Genomic DNA, 14,344 nt, shown 5'->3' with positions numbered 1-14,344 from the left:
TTGGAGCAGAAAGTAAACAACCTATCCCTGAGATAAAACATGGTGGTGGCAGCATCATGCAGTGGCAGTGCAGGGAAGCAGATCATTGATGGAATGACTGATATTGTCAAATACAGAACAATCCTGGATGAAAAGAGTTTAATTTTCCTTCCTTGTCATAATTAATCACTGTGTATTACTGCCAGTACTTTTCGTGGGACTGAATTTCTTTTTATTTATGTATTTTTTGCCAGTATCTAATATTTTGTTGTGTACATGGAGCAATGGCCAATCAAAATGGCGACTAAAATCTGCAGGATGAATGCTGAAAACAAGCAGCTCTGTAATAATTGTGTTGAAGTTTTAATGGAAGTAGTTCAATAAAGCGGTGTCTCTTTATGATGTATGGCAGATTCATAAGTGCAATATTTTTTTTGGCCCTCATCCGCATCGCTTCCCATCAATTAAGTAAGGTATTACCATCCTGGACGGCGAGACGAATCCCTGCGTATTTATTGTACCTGCCTTCGATTGTGAATCTAATTGCATTTATTGAGCTGAGAGGTGGGGGGAGAAATTGCCTTTTGACGGCGAGATTCCAGTTACTCCTCCTTGATTAATGATCTAATTTGTCATTACATGGAGATGATGAAAAGTGGCCTTCTCTCGCTACAAAAATAAAGCGCTCGGCTCATTCTTTACCCATTTCATACGGCGATGTTCGCTTAGCGTGGAGTTTTTTTTTTGTTCCTTTAGTTTCATGGTTCATTAAGATGAGTGAGTGCTGCCTCTTCATTGTTTACACGGCTAATACTAACAGTATTAGTTGAGTAATTTACGGCGGTAAAACTGTCATGCTTTGTTGTTGTCTTTGTCCTGCAGGTGGGATACGAGAACGCGGGAACCGTGGAGTTCCTGGTGGACAAACATGGAAAACACTACTTCATTGAGGTCAACTCCCGGCTCCAGGTCGAACACACGGTCACCGAGGAAATCACGGAGTAAGTGGCGGATGTTTATTTGCCAGGATGGCTTTATGCTGCCGGGCAGCCGCGCAATTGTGGCGGTTGTCATTTTGCATGAGCGTCTGGTTGGCGTCGTTTTTCTGCCTGACAGGTACGCCGCTTGAAGGTTGGAAGGTTTCCATTCTGGGAGTTTGCAGGATTTGTGATTTAAAACTGGGGGAATGTGCGGAGCAGGTGCGGAGTCGGGAGCAGACTCAACATAGTGCGCGTCAAACGGGAACAAAAAGAGAGAAATGAGGAGGTGTGCAGGATGGGAACAAAAGAAAGGACTGACGAGTGTAGAGGAAAATATTTTATGGATCTGGGAAGCCGAACAAACAGGCCTGAGATCTGAAACAGGGGGTCAGATTGAGTGAGAAACAACAGGAAGCATAATGGAAGTTATAAATAGCTCTCTGCTCCACTGATGATCTGTGCGATTTGCTCGGCTCAGACGACACAGATGGGTCTCAGGCTGGTCCACAAGATGAAAACACAAACACATAAAGCGCCTCAAGTTTATCCCACAAATCTTTGCTCAGCATTGCACATTAAGAGTTTTCAAATTAATTTATAACTCAAACGTCACCGAAGCAGGTCCGGTTATAAAGCAGCGCTGGTTCTGGAACCAGTTCTGTCAAAGTCTGGTTTGGATTTCTACACATTGAGAAAAACACCTTGGCACCATGGCATGTCAAAGAAAAGTTTAGTCAAGAAAACAATTTCAATGACGATACCAACATGGTTTCCTCAGGACATTAAAAATGATTAAATGGGTTTTGTTGAATTTAAGGCCTTAAATGTCATCAAAACTGAATCTCAGCTGCATTAAAATTCATTAGTTTAAAACAAAAAAGTGTTCAGCAGTTCTGAGTTGTTCCGCGGGACTCGTCCATTGGGGAATTTATGAATTTTCATCAGGAACGTACATTACCATCACGTTTGGACCAACTCAGTATTTTTTTTTGTAGCGGGTTGGTAAAACCTGAGCAGCCGGGAAATGGGTCAATGGCAATTCCAGCCGAAGAAAAATTTACTTTCAATGGCATTAAAACAGAACTTCTCCACTTTATTCAAAACTTGTACATTTTAGTCATCAAAATTCATAAACTGATTCCTGCAGAAACCCTTAGTAATGCCAGACTTCGGCTTTAATATGCAAAAAACCCATCTGTGCCTTCAGGATTTACGCTGGTCATCATTAAGCAATTTGTTTCCATGGAGAAGAAACTGTAGTTGATATTTCTGCATCAAAAGATTGCCTTGATGCAAATGTGAGTTTGAAGATGAAGATTTCCTGCTTATCGATGCAGTTGATTGGTGACTTTTAAGCCCAAATGTATTTACAGAAACAGATTTAACAAGGTTTTTACCAAGGAGACAAATAAATGCAGTGAATTCAAAGTGAATGCACCTTCCCATTGTTGGTGAATGAGAGCAGGGAGACCCTCCAGCTGTGCTGTCGATCGTTTCCCCACACACTCCTTCCAGATTAGGATCAAATGTGAAACAAACTAAGTTGAAAGTGTAAAACAACAGATCAGAAACTAAAAGACAAATAAAAAAAAAACTGTTTTGAATCTGGAAACATTAAAACTGAAACAAAACAAAAATAAATCCAAAAATTTAATTTTAATTAAAAAACTGAACTGAACTGACAAGTGTGGTTTGCAAGTTTAAAATGTTGCATTAAGCTTTATATAAAATAATCCTTTACTTAGTAGTTCCACAAGCGGGAAGAAATTAAAAACAGAATAAAAACTGTTTAGAATAATACATGATGCACACTAATTGCACATTATAAATTGCACATTTCCCCCCCTAATAACGGTAATAATAATATTCTACACTGCCGATTTCACATGTTGCCTCAGAAATTACACTCGAGACAAATCCTGCACCCAGCAAACCACCGAGGTGTGTTAGAAGTGTGTGTTAGCCTGTGTGTGAGCGGTCAGCTGCAAGGCCTTTGTTGTGGAGTCTGACGGCGTTTGAGACCTTCTGAGTCTTTTTTTCCACATGGTGGCTGCAGCAGCAGCAGCTAAAGGAGCTGCTCAGCGCCGTCAGAGTCCCCTGCATGGGGTGGGAGACGCTGGGCAACAGGGATGATGGCTTAGCCGCCATCTTCCTGTCACTCCGCGCACACCGTAAAACTATTGTTTTCAATAAAGCAATAATTATGCGTTTCTGGCTACACAATCCAAACTCGTCACATCCATTTCTCTCCTGAATCCTCTAAATTAGCTTTTCCTTACGTAGAGCTGGGCAATAAATCAATAACAATATAATAACGCTGATCCAGAACCACACAGCATTCTGGGGGATGTAGGCAGAGGAAAGACTTCAGCTGCTCAGCCTCTTAAGGCCAGCTAAGAAAGATTGAAATCAACGAACTCACTCACTCTTTGGTTACCTAGCAACAGCTAAGTAACTCTTTGGTTACCTAGCAAAAACTAACTCACTCTTAGGTTACCTATCAACAACCAAGTCACTCTTTGGTTACCTAGCAACAACTAAGTAACTATTAGGTTACCTAGCAACAACTAAGTAACTCTTTGGTTACCTAGCAAAAACTAACTCACTCTTAGGTTACCTAGCAACAAATAAGTAACTCTTTGGTTACCTAGCAAAAACTAACTCACTCTTAGGTTACCTAGCAACAAATAAGTAACTCTTTGGTTACCTAGCAACCTGTTGCGTAACTTGCGCAGCAGGAGTGTAAGGTTTCACCTCTGCATCATAACTGCTTAAAAGTAAGATAAAAAAAAAAAAAACCCGGCGTGGATTGAAAACTGGAGAAAAGAGGAAAAGTCATTCCTCTAATTTGGTAATACTTCAGATATTTAAAACAAGCAACAACAAAAAAAAAACAGCTAATCAATTATCAATATTGACTGATATGTAATGCTCACATTGTGATGCATTTTTTAGCCGTGTCATCCAGCCGTTGACTTTTTAAAAAATATTTTATTTGCACTTAAGTGAATTTTAAAATGTTTTGTGTGTTTTAATTATTTTGTATACTGTACAATGTGGACATAATAATTGGCCGGATCTCACTTGGAAGAATGTTTATCTAAAGAGACTTGTGGGTAAAATAATAGTAATATGAACATAATAAATGAGTACAATTAAATGCTCTGACTTGTTCTTTATAAAACGTAATGGGGGAAAGAAAACACCATCAAATGAACAGACTCCACAAATCGTCACGAACTGTGGAAACTGCCCACTGGTCTGGAAGCAGTGTGGTTTCTGTGACTGATTTTCAAGCTCAATGCATGAAATTGATTCTTGAACTGTTACAATTTAACATTTTGAGTTAAATTACTGAGATGCAGCACATATCGGGAACAAAATAAGTACATGGCACTCGCAGCACACTAGCTTATCAAACATTTCATCCAAGCAGTGCTTTTTGATTGCGATTCAACACAGTGTGCAGCTCAAGTTATAAAACGTCAGCATCAATTTTCTACTTATTTTTGCTGAAATTGGTTTCAAACTTTGGGTAAGATGTTTGGTTTTTGACTCAGGTTGTTTTGTGTTTTTTGTTTTAGCTCAAATCTATCCAGCTGGCTGCAGCATAATGATGATGAAAACCCAAAACAAGCTTGTTCCTCTTATTCCTCAGCTGTAATAAACTTTTCTGGAGGATCCAGCGGTCACAACACAAACGTAAACCCGACCAATCATGTCTAGAGGTGTACTGCTCTCACCATCTGAGCTCCGACTCAAAGTCCCTTTTAAACGCGACTCTTTTGCAGCCATTTTTCAGTTTATCACGGAGGGTCATTGACACTGGCAGCAGTGCAGTCGTTAGTGAAATTTGCTCAGCTTCCCACACGATATGGCACGAGTTTGGAGTTGTAGCTGTCAAAATAGGTTTTCATTTCAAGCCGAGGGAAGGAAAGTTTGTCCCTCCGTCTACGTTTTGTTGGGAGAAATTTGTCGCTTTACAGGAGAAGTGGAGAGATGGCTATTAGAGCTGGGAGAAAGTGACAAAAGTGGAATCTGCATCGAACGTTATGCCCATTATTGCTGGAGCTTTGTTTCCACTCAGCTGCGCTCAGTCTCTGCTGTCTGAAGACATTCGTTCTTGTTTTCGTGCTGTTGAGATTTGTCAGTGATATTTCAAAAAGAGGGAAATCTTTTGTTGTAAATTTTCCATTTCTTTTCCTTCTGATTGGTTGGTATTCAACATTTTTCATTTGCTGCAGTATTCTCTCTCTCTCTCTCTCTCTGCCTCTCTCCTTCTCCTTCCAATGTTTCTTTAATCAGATCTTAATCCCCTCTTAAAGTATGACCTTAAATTAAAATGTTTTCTGTATGTAGCTACAGAAGCTACTATGCTGGAACACATACTAGGCAGAATGTGTCATTACTTTCTTAAAATATTAAAATATAGAACTACTGAACTCTTAGAGATTGACAAAACGTATAAAATACCATGCCCTTTTTTTTGTACCTCTGTTTCTGTTTGCAGCCGTGGTGTTAACAGAACCAGGGTACAAAGTAATTAAAATGGCCAGAGTCCAGCTCTTTAATTAATATCCTGAACTTTTCTCCCCTGATATTTGACCTTTGCGCCCTTTAAACCAGTTGGTATCATTAGCGCCCACCACATTGCTACTTTTAGGCTTTCCCCTAGGCAAAGTTGAGCACCACCTAATGAATATTGTGATATTAAACACTGATTTTTGGTGATATTTGCAGAGAGGATCAATGTAGTTATTTCACCACCTGTTCCCCAGAGGGAATGAGTCTCTTATCTGTTTTTTTCAACCAATATGAATCAAATCACATTTGAGTCTCCAAGCTTTGGTCTGAATGGTTTAATGCTGGAGGGAGATTCTTTAAATCTCAAACTTCCTCCTGACCCATTTTTCCTTCATTGCTGTGATAAGCAACTTTCTCTGTTAAAGATTATTTTTTATTTCTTATAAAAACAACCCAAGCTTTTAAAAAAAAAAAGGAAAAACACCCATTTGTGTTTTTTTTTTTTTTTAGCTACAAGTTGATTTTTGGTGTCTGGAAAATGGGCTACTTCTAAAACCTCCCGGTTCAGTGACATTCCACGTACACTGTACCGTTACCTAGCAACCCTGGCTGAGCTCAGCCCGTTACCTAGCAACCAGTACGTTTGGTCAGCTTTTTTTTTGTTGATGTAGCATCCAGAAACCACTTGCTGCATTCTTGTTGGTTGTGCAGGAGGCTCCACTTCTGCTTTTCATACATATATGGTTGTATAATTGTGCATTTGCTTGTAGCCATTTTCAGATGCAGGGGTAAATGCGAGTTGGAGGGCGTGGCCTGCAGCAGCTTATCTGGACTTAGTGACAAGAGGCACTAAAACGGTTTGGAGCTCAAAATAAAAGCCAAACTGCCTAAAATCTCTATTTAAGAATGATTTTGTGTAAAAAAAAAAAAAAACCTGTTCAAGGAAGCATAATAGATGACCTTTAAACCAATTAAATGACTCAAACATTTGTCTTGTTTTTGTAAAGCGAATAAATGGATGTGTTAAACAGCTGAATGTTTATGTAAAGACTGAGTGAAGGGGTGTGAAGTGTACATTTGGTCCTAACTTACCCCATCTCTCTTTCTCCATCCGTCCCCTCCTCCATCCATCTCTTCCGCCAGCGCTCCCTTCAGCACTTTTCTTCAAACTCCAGTCAAATTAATTAATTCATTTCTTTATCTTCAGCTCATCCCCGTCCTTCTCGGGCTCTTTGAGACCTGTCAGCATCTCCTTTCTATCTGTCCACCACCCTCTGCTGGTCCCCCAGCTCCCTCCCTCTCTAACCTTTGTCGTTCCCTCATTGACATTCACCCTCCAACGTTTCCCTGCTCATTCATCTCTCCTCTTGCCGTCCTTTGCCTCACCTTTGCCTCATCTTCTCTGACTCGTGCCTCATTTTTCCCTTGTCCCACCATGAACTTGCCCTCTCTTTCACCATCTTCCGGCCGTCTTCCCTCCATCCATTAATGTATTAATCACTGTGGATCGTTTACCAAGTTCTGCTAACCCGACGCTTTTGAAGCGAGTTTGAACAATACCACTGATTATTGTGGTTTTTTTAGACTATTAGGGAAAGCCATGTTTTGACAAAAAGGCTGGTCTGGTTTTAGTTTAATTACAAAATAATGTTTTAGAGTGGGTTATTAGGTTTCCTTCATTTCTTCATCTGTAAAAGCTCTTAATTTCTGAGGCTCAAAGGTGAAATATAAATATACAGCTTTGATTTGCTCTCTGTGTGCGGTGTGTAGGGAGACATGCTGCAGACAAAAACACAGTTTCAGTGTCTCTAAAGACATTCAGATGACAGATTTTGAGACATTTACAGAGAAATATCACATTTGCATAATTAATGCTGGAATCTATTTGGAGAAAATTTTAAGTTTTTTCCCTGTACCAAAAAAATTTTTATTTTTTTTTGCTTTGTTACATTACTTTTTTTTTACCCCACACAAACACACCAGTGGGGAATCAAATATTGGAACATAAAGATGATTCAGGAACATAACGATGATTCAGGAACATAACGATGATTCAGGATCATAACGATGATTCAGGAACGTAACGATGATTCAGGATCGTAACGATGATTCAGGAACGTAACGATGATTCAGGAACATAACGATGATTCAGGATCATAACGGTGATTCAGGAACGTAACGGTGATTCAGGAACATAACGATGATTCAGGAACATAACGATGTGTAAATTACTGCATGTTTTGTTTTGACTCGCATTGAAAGTTTTGTCTCTTTTGTATCAAATCTGTTTACACATCTAGATTTTAGTACAGCAGTATTATGAGAGCAGATATTTTCACTCTGAAAGCAAGATTTCATGTTTTTTTTGTTCCCTAAATTTTTAATACTTATTACATTTTCTACAATCGATAGTCGCCACACAGGCACGCCCACTAGAAGGAAACAAACGCACCCAGTATAACTCTTTCTTTCTATTGGCTGCGAGGTTGCCAGGCGACGGTACTCTTTTGTAACAAGCGTGAGCAGAAAAGCATTATGAGATTTAAGGATAGACATGAAGTCCTGCTGTTGAACTGAAAATGTAAGTATTAGAAGTTTAGAAAACCAAAGACATGAAATCCTGGCTTTATCACGAATTACGGCAGATAAATTCCCCCATACAGTACAGATTTACTCCATGTCATTAACCCTTTAACAGCTAAACCTCACACTGAGGATGTGTCCAAATTCAGGTGCTGCGTCCTTTGAAAGCTGCATTTAAACACCAAATACGTCACATCAGATTTTGCCTCACAACGAATGCTCTTTTCCTTCTTTTCCCTAGATTTGAAGGACTTGTCTGGTTTGTCCTTTGCACTTCTTGTGAAATATGAAATGTCCGGATCAGAAAGAACTCTGTTCCTGTTCTTGCAGTTTTGGATTAAGCAGCAGATTTCTGTCTCAATATGTAGTGGCTTTAATGCTGTTCAACAAAAACTATTTTAAGAAGATTGCTTTATTTGTTTTGCAGCTCATCTCACTAGATGTATGTTAAGATATTTTGATCACTGAGTTTACACATCTTAAAGCTGATGGTCTGTGGAACTACAACATTCATTTCCCTTTTCTTTCAACGTGTTAATCTTTTACTCTGCAAGTTGCTTACTGTATCAGGAAATATTTGATGATATGGTCTGCTACTCCAAGCAGTATCTTTATTAAGGATTGACATTTACATTCCCATCTAGTTCCCACTCCCCTGCCTGCCCTTTTGCAGACTATTTTGGTGGCAGCTTGTCCTCCACCTTCTCACCGTATTTCTTTCAAACCTGTCACTTTTCAAGGTTTTCCAAAGGGCTGGTAGTTTGATGAGGCAGTGTTTTTTTCCCCTTATAGCCGTGAAAAACCGTCAAAGTTGTCACTGCTTCTTGTGGCTCTCATTTTAAAGCCTCTTCTCTTCAGCAGTTTTGAGGCTCCTAGCTCAAAATTATGTTCATTTTCATGTCCACAAGTGACACAAGGCGGCAAGAAACAAAGCTGAAAAAGCGCCGTCAGTTTTTAAACGCTGACTTCAGACATCAGCGCCTGACATAATGATCATCCAAGACAATAGTAAGGGTATCAAACTCTGCAGCTCCAATTGTAGTTAATACAGTGAATATTTTATGGTGGTTTATTCATTGCAGAAGCAAGTGGTCTTTTAGACTTAAACCGACACTTTATCCACAGATTTGAGCCTTTTGAAATGACCCTGTTTGCCCGCAATTCACTAACGTGGCAAATGACGTAGTGTGACAAAAACTGAAGTTATAAACTGAGGCACAGAGTATAAGTATGCTGTTGCAGCTTATGGCTGACAAAAGGAAGGAAATTTATGCTCACAAACGACAGCCCATGCTGCTGACTGCATTGAAACTTTGCTTGTTCAAATGCTGTGCTTTGTCCTTTCACCTCATTGCGGGGTTTTACTTCCCTTACGGCAGATTTTATAGTTTTTTGAATAATCCTGTGTCCAAAAGTGTTTCTAATTGGGAGGCTATGCTATGACGTAGCCTCATTTAGATGCTTTTCACACACAGTGCCTCATTTCGAGGACTTTATGGCAACTTTTATTGATGTTTTGGAAAATAAATCAGTCAGTTCCTTGATCCCAAGTCATTTCCACACCGTTTAGTAACAGATGTATATTTGACTAATTCAAAGTCGAGAAGGAGTCGGTCGCATTATTCAGATGAACTTTAGTGAAGTAGAAAAAAAAAAGATGAACGAATCATACATAGTGATTTACAAGTGTTGGCGCTCAGGATTGTTGGATGTTTTTGTGGAACGTAAATCCATATATTTCACAGAAAATTTTAAGTATTCTTAAGAATATACAGCTTAGGAAACTGAAAAATTTCGTAGCAATGCTACGTCACACAGCTGGTGTTTGCAAAGCAGCCAATCCAGGAGCGCCGTTCATTTTCCTTGGCTCTGATTGGCTGTTCTCCCAAGAACGAAGTTGAGGAAAACCGTCAATGTTAGCTTTTGTAATGGTGCTAAATAATGTTGATTATAGTTTCCCCTACATCTCTGAATTTCCACAAAAAAGTAGCAGTCTATTTTTTCTTTGCTGCAGATATAAAGTGAGATTAGTCAGGATAGACATTTTTATTCTGAAAAGCAAACCCTGCGTGTGTGAGAGAGACTCTAATGTTTTAAGTGTTTGCAAAATGGAGAGACAGCCTCTGCATTCAGCTCCAGCTCTGCCTTTGAACCTCTTCTCTCTCAAGGTTCAATTTGTCTGCAATTTGTCTGTAAATGATCTTTTCTTTTGTGCGCCGTGTGTGCTTCTCACTGCTGGATTGAGCCCTGAGCTAGTGTGAGTGTGTGTGCAAGCCTGATTCTGTCATGGGACATTGGACAATTGGTAGATTGGTGGTCAGGAGTCCTTTAGATCCTAAAGTGGTGTAATTATTCCTCCAGGCTACTGCTGAGCTGTGTGCATCAGAATCAAGATGGCAAAGTAAATTGTTGGTCTTTTTGTGGATCAGGCAACAAAGGAAGGAAATGTTGCCTTTTGAATCTAGGTCTGAGTGGGAGGATGCACATCTTGGGGACAAATGTCATGAGGAAAACCTCTTTGAAGTAGCGCAACTCTTCACTGAGTCTTTCTAGAGATTTAAAACTAATCTACAACTTCTGCTGTGTGCTGATTATTTGCAAACCTTCTCAACGGTTTTACAGAGTTTACAGAACCAGTGTGTGAATTTATCGAAACTTGACTGGTGTCTAAACATTGTCCCAGTTTAACCATTAGATTAAAGCTGTGGGTGCGTTTTGCTTCGTCCACTGAGGAAAAGTCACCTGGGTCTTTTCAGGCTTCTAACTAGGAACCTGATTGTTATAAAATGGAAGCAGAAAAGGCTGCAGGTAGAGACCCTCATCTCTCCACCTGCGATTGTAATTGCAAGTAAACGTATTAATCTAGATCATTTTTTTAGATCTTCAGAAACCAGAAGAATAAGTCAAATTTTAGTAGTTCTGTTGAAAAGATTAGTAATTTTATCAGATTTTGGGAAACTAAAGCAAACTGCAAAATAAGGACCTTCTGAATTTAGTGGAACCGTTCTGGTGCCGTTTGCAGAGAATTGAAGGTTAACAATTTGTGGACTTTTCTGTTGAAATTAAATCCAAATTAATCTTTAATTTCTGCTTACTCGGTGTTTTCAATTTTAATATTTTTTTTGTTCAGCCAGTTTAAAAATGTAAAAACAAAGAGCAGCTTGTGAAGCTGAAATATCTCGGTCACATTGCTACATCACACACCTTTGGCTGGTGTTTGCTAAGCAGCCAATCCAGGAGCGCCGTTCATTTTCCTGGAGCTGATTGGCTGATCACCCGCAGGAAGAGACAGCTTCCACTGTAAGTATTAACACTTACTAAGGTGCGTTTGGTGTTTGAACCAATAAAATAGGCGTTTTTAGAGGTGTTCTCAGTTATTTTGGGGTTTTAACCGTTTCTGAGTGGCTTTTGTACCAAATCCCCTCTGAACTTCGAAGATCCACTGCACAGAATCAATACTGGGAGCTTTACCTTTAAAAGAGCATTAAAGGCTATGGGCCACATTTTTTTATATCTTCAAATGGTTTATCTCCAGACCAATGTCTACCAACAACCAGGCTCTCCAAATGAGTCGATGAATGATGCTGAGTTTTCAAGAATCTCAATGGATTTCACAAAGTTTTTGCAAACATTAAACTGCTGTAAAGTATAAATATAGTTAGATAATGCAGTCCAGCTTTGACCAGTTGCTGCTTTTCAGCGTGTCTAGTTCTGAGATGGTCATTATCAAGTTCTAATAAATCTTTTTTTACTCTTTTTTTTTTTCCCCCCCAACTTTCTGTGATTTTAAGCATCTTTGACTCTCTGGGTTTCTACTGGGCAGACTGGTTCCAGCTGGCTGAAGGAGCCTGGCAATGAAGATATATTCGCGATTTATTGTGCAGCTTCATTTAAACCATTAATTTTGACTTTGTTGCTCTTGATTTCATGCGCTTGAGAAAACTTGTCGCATTTTACTCCTGTTCAGAGTCTGTGCAGGCGTCGACCCATCAGGTTTTTAATGAAAATGTTTTAGCTGCACCTGTTTGCTAAATAGTTTGGATTTGCTAATTGGTGTTAAACGACCGCTCTCCATCTTCCTCAGGCTGAAAGAAGTGACGGAGGTGGATTGAGAATGACGGAAACAATGCCCGGGGTTAATTGACCAAAAGTCTAACAAAAGCAAAAATAAGTTGTAGAAATAGAAATTTAAACGAAGTGAATCCAAGCAGAGCGGGAAGAGAATAAACGAGCTCACATTTGGACATTTCCATCGATTAGATATGTGTGAATATGCAGTTTTTCTGCTATAATGCGTTTCACGGTGATCCTCATGCACAGTAAGGCTCTTTTCCCATCATTAATTTCTTCAGTTTAATCTTGAAATGTATTTCAGCTCCTGCAGTATTTCTTCCTTCCTCCTCTGTCTTCCTTTCATTTCTCACTATTTAAATGTTGATAAAGCGTCTCCAGCTCTCCGTCGGCTGTATATTTTATCTGTTGGAGAAGATGTTAAAGATTTTGCGGCCACATCAGCATTTATCACTCTTTCTTCTCCCCACTTGAGTTTCGCAAAGCCCTTTTACTCTCGTACTGTGTGTGTGAAGCCTGTTTAAAGCTCCAGGGAGCGTCCCAATCAGGATTATTTCACGTTTGTTCCTGGCTAATGTTCTCAATCTGGCTTTCCTCATATGCTCCTTTTCTTCTCCACCTTCTGTTAAAGAAAATCATTTTCATTTCTCTCCTCTCCTCTACTGTATTTGTCCTCCTTTCCGCTTGCTCTCTCTCCATGGATCTTGATTGTTATATTTTATGGATTTTTCCGGCCTCTTATCTCAATCCGCTCGATAATCCCGTCCGTTTGTGTCCCCTGAGGTGCGGCCAGGAAACACATGTAGCAGTAAACTAAACACAGCCTCTCCTGTGGCCACATGCCGTTTGTCTGCGTCTGTGAGATGATCTTTGACAAGAAAAGCTGCCAAGTCGTTGAGATGACATGCATGGATTCCCTCAGGCTTGGAGAGAGTCGATAATTATCTCAGGCACTAGGTTACAGTGTGCATTGTTTGTAAATTTAGCATACGTCTGGAAAACACAGAGGTACACAACCGAGTCGGAGTTTGTTGTTCGGTTTGGGCGTGTCAGTCTTGAGTGTGTGTGTGTGTGTGTGTGTGTGTGTGTGTGCACCCGCAGGAGTTTTGTTTGGGTTTATGAGCACGTCATGAAATAATTTTAAGGTGATTATAATTGTGCGGCGGAGCGTACAGTGAATGATTGAGAGGTAAGCACATGAATAAGAATGAGGGCTGGTGTATCTCGCTCGTGTTTTCACAGCTCCCAACTCCAGAGACGTTTTTTTGTTTTGTTTGCAGCAAAACATGAAGGAGTTTTAAGACAAAAGAAAGGGTTGCTTTGATTTCAATCACAGGTGAAAATAAAACCGTGAACAGAAGCTTTTCCAGAACCTTCTTTTGGCATTTAGTTCACAGGTTTTGGTGGTAATAAGTAGCTTTAGGTTAACAGCTGAATGTTGTCAATGTTTGGCAAAAATCTAAAGATTTTCTGTAAAATCGGCTCTGTTTATCACTTCTCGAGTTTTATTGACAAATTTTCAGTATTAAGTATCAAAAAGAGCTTAAAGGTTTGAAAAACAGCAGGAATTTAAATGTGAAAGTAAATTTAGTTTTTATTTCCTGAGAATTTTTTATTTTTTTAGATGCAAGGTTTCGCTCACACTGCGGCGATGTACAACCTGCAGCTGGCCTTGCTCTAAGTGTCCTTGCAAATTGCACAAAAGTTTATTTTTTTGATTTGTGGCAAAAGTTTTTAAAATCATTTTTTGTTTTCTGAAACTCTAGAAATTTAGCTCAAAATCCTGTGGCGTCAGAAACAAAACTGCATTTGTTTAAGCAAGGAAAATGCCAGACTTCTGTTTCTCTCCATTGTATTCAAACTTTGAGGACTGGTCATTGATGGAAACGTAAAGTCGAGCAGGGAAAAGACGATTTACTCCAGTCAGATCTGGTTTTATACAACGACATATCAACAAAGTGGCAACAATTTCTTATTTCATATGATGACATGACCTGTTCAGTGAAATTATTAACAGTGAACGGTATGTTGTACGTATATTCATACCTTTATTTCAATGGCCAACTGATCAAAACGTCAATCTGTCATTGAAACGTTACAGATTGCATCTGTTGTCTAATCAATTTAAGCTTGTAGGCAAATGTCCAATAATAATAATAATAATAATAATAAAATCATTAATTTGCACCACTAACCTCTCAATGTCT

Source organism: Poecilia latipinna, unplaced genomic scaffold (assembly GCF_001443285.1).
Source record: "Poecilia latipinna isolate Pla-1442-1.1 unplaced genomic scaffold, P_latipinna-1.0 Scaffold267, whole genome shotgun sequence".
Taxonomy (NCBI): Eukaryota; Metazoa; Chordata; class Actinopteri; order Cyprinodontiformes; family Poeciliidae; genus Poecilia; species Poecilia latipinna.
Note: the sequence above shows the minus strand (reverse complement) of the source record.